Raw genomic sequence first — 3,717 nt, forward strand, 5'->3', positions numbered from 1 at the left:
TACTCCAAAGGTTTAGGAAGAGCCACAGTCAAGGGGCCAAAGGGCTTCATGTGGCTTGCAAGCTTAAAAATATCTTCAGCTGGAACTGGTTTGGCTCAGTGGATAGAGCGTCGGCCTGCAGACTAGGGGTCTCCCGGGTTCTTCCGGTCGGGGGCATGTACCTGGCTTGTGGGCACATCCCCAATCGGGGATGTGCAGAAGGCGGCTGATCGATGTTTCTCTCTCATCGATGTTTCTGACTCGCTATCCCTCTCCCTTCCTCTCTGTAAAAAATCAATAAAATATATTTTAAAAAAATATCTTCAATGCAAGGTATTTTCTAGCTCCCTTCAGGCTCAGACACCTGCCCTGCCAGCTGGAGGCACTGCTTGTATTAGCCTAAGTCAGTGGTTCTCAACCTTCCTAATGCTGTGACCCTTTAATACACTTTCTCATGTTGTGGTGACCCCCAATTCTTAAAAAAAAACACTTTAAAAATATCTTCAGCCGGGCCGGAGCCAGTTTGGCTCAGTGGATAGAGCGTCGGCCTGCGAACTGAGAGGTCCCAGGTTCGATTCCGGTCAAGGGCATGTGCCTTCTGACAATCTTAGGTAACCCCTGTGAAAGGGTTGTTTGACCCCCACAGGGGTCGCAACCCTCAGGTTGAGAACCGCTGGCCTAAGTGAAAGCAGCAGAGAAGGGCTCAGCCACCTCAGAATTATTGCAATGATGAATTTTGGTTGATATAAGCCACTAAACTTTGGGGTGTTTTATTCCACAACAAAGATTAGTTGTAAAAGAAAAGAGTTCCTGAGATTGAGGTGCTCAGTAATAAAAATCTAATGCGTGTGACATGCCTTGGGGCTGGCTGGTGGATAGAGGCTGGAAGGAGACTGTTAGTGGTTGCTGCAAGCAAAGGAAATAGGATGGAAGTCTGGACAGACAGGAAATCTTGTTTTTTGTTTTTGTTATTTTTTGCATTTTTTGGAAATCATGTTATGATCTAGGGAAAAAGTTCACAAACCTTTTGCTAATAGCACATGAAGCAGAAAAACCACCTGGGCAACCCATAGACTCATAAGAAATACTGAATATTGTTACATAAAGAGGATCAGTTTCGGGTAGTTTTACATAACAAATAATGAACTTGTGATTCTGACTGTTAAGGACTGGATTGTGTCCCCTCAAAATAGATATTTTGAAGGCCTAACCCTAAATATGTCTGTATTTGGAGATAGGGGGTTAAGGGAGGTCATTAAGGTTATATGAGGTCACAAGAGTAGGGTCCTAATCTGATAGAAGTGGGGTCCTTATAAAAGGAGATAGAATAACCTGTCTGTACATGTTCTTGAAGTTTTATTTGCATAATATAAAGAATAATGTCTTTCTGAGTGAAGTCAGAAATGTTTATTTTTTTATTTTTTATTTTTTTTAAAAAAAAAAATATATTTTATTGATTTTTTACAGAGAGGAAGGGAGAGAGATAGAGAGCCAGAAACATTGATGAGAGAGAAACATCCATCAGCTGCCTCCTGCACATCTCCCACTGGGGATGTGCCCCAACCAAGGTACATGCCCTTGACCGGAATCGAACCTGGGACCCTTCAGTCCCCAGGCCGACGCTCTATCCACTGAGCCAAACCGGTTTCAGCAGAAATGTTTATTTTTGATGTGTTAAATTTTGGAATAGGTATTACATGAAATAACAGGTGTGTAGTAAAAAAACAGTAAGGAAATTTAATTCAAGTGTTGGCAACACTTGTTTTAGTAATGCAGTTTTATCATAATTTTCTGTAAAAGGTTCATTTTTAAGCAATGCTGTTCTCCTAAATGATCACATGTTTTAGTCATCCAAGTCTCATATCCCAGATTGTGTCCCTCTGAAGGACTCTGGAACTCAGCCATGTTGAGTCTTGATCTCTCTGGGGAATGAGTAAGGGAGCAGGAAAGGCTGCTGGTATGAGTATCAAATTGCCCAGCTATTTAGGGAGAGTTGTGTGTTTCACCTTCTAGTGCAGCAGGTTCTAAACCTGTGGGTCGTGACCCCCTTGGGGATCAAACAACCCTTTCACAGGGGTCACCTAAGACCATAGGAAAACATATATAATTACACATTGTTTCTGTAATTAATCACTATTCTTTAATAATGTTCAATTTGTAACAATGAAATTGGGGGTCACCACAACATGAAGAACTGTATTAAAGGGTCACGGCATTAGGAAGGTTGAGAACCACTGTTCTAGTATTTCATCTCACATTGACCATTGCAACTCTTTGTTTAAGGAAAGTGCTTTCATGAATTTCAATTGCAGTCATGTTCCTGTGTTCAAGCCCCTCTCCATCTGCAGCCCTTCACTGAGATCCCAGTCCCTACAGAGTTGATTGAGCCTCACTATCAATGTCTGCTTGCATGGCCCGTGGGAAGGTGGGGACAAATTAGCTCCTGACATAACCCTTTTCAACTGTTTCCAACACATGTGGAAATCTCTCTGAGTGCTTTCATAATACATTTGAAGCTAACTGTGAGTCACTGACCTCCAAACATCACCATTTGGACTGGAGAGGAATGTTGTCAAGCAGACATCACTGCCAGAGGGTGTTTCATTCCATTTTAAATTTTAATGAGAAACAGGATTGTCTGAATGTCGTAGATCACTTTTTTAAAATAATATTTTTTATTGATTTCAGAGTGGAAGGGAGGAGAGAGAGATAGAAACATCAATGATGAGAGAGAACCATTGAAAGCCTGCCTCCTACATGCCCCGCCACTGGGGACGGAGCCCACAACCCAGACATGAGTCCTGACCAGGAATCAAACCCAGGACCCTTCAGTCCACAGGTCGACACTCCATCCACAGAGCCAAACCGTCCATGAAGATAGTGTTGTAATGTACCCTGCGAATCACACAAGGACGCCTCAAGAAGTTGAATTAAAGAGTCACATTTATTGCAAATCCGGGACTATGAGGGGGCATTTGGCTCTCCCAGATCTCATAGTGCCCTCCCCAGCCCCAACACCAGACTTATATAGGCAAAGATCACAAAGGTATTGTTTACATCCCAAGGTTTGGAATGAGGAACCTGCTTTGCAAAAAATCAGTTTATAGAAGCAGAAGCAGTTTACTTAAGCATGTTATCTAAATTATAGTTTTGGGTCCCAGGATCACTGAAACACATTATCTAGAGCCCTCATGTCAGAATGAGGAACCAGGTTTGCAAAAAAGCCATTTATAGAAGCAGACTTAAGCATGTTATCTCAAGTACAGTTTTTAGGTCCCTGGAACACTGAGTCAACAGGGACACTTTAACTGGAGCCCTCTGACCTTGGGATAACTGTGCTGTCCTTCCCAAGTAAAGGAAAATGTGCTTTCTAAGACCAGTATGACCACAACCAATGGGATTTCACATTATAATCAATACGGTATTTAACCGAATGGGGTGATTTATTATAATTCAGATAATTAGAATAACTTTTCTATTGTTTTAGCAAGAAAATAAGTACAGAAACCAAACAGCAGGGTTAGAGTTAAACTACGGTTTCTACCCAAAATGATTGCTACCATACTTCAGTAGATCACTTTGAACATTATTTCTGGAGGTTGCATTTGCCCCTGTGGATTGTATCCTCTCCCACAGAGCAGGCAGACCAGCCAGTAGCTCTAAGCACAGCCTCTGGGAGCTGGGAAACTTCTGTGTGAATTCCAGGTTCCTTCTCCCTCTTCATGCTTTTGCCACAGC

The sequence above is a fragment of the Myotis davidii genome, unplaced genomic scaffold (assembly GCF_000327345.1).
Source record: "Myotis davidii unplaced genomic scaffold, ASM32734v1 scaffold965, whole genome shotgun sequence".
Taxonomy (NCBI): Eukaryota; Metazoa; Chordata; class Mammalia; order Chiroptera; family Vespertilionidae; genus Myotis; species Myotis davidii.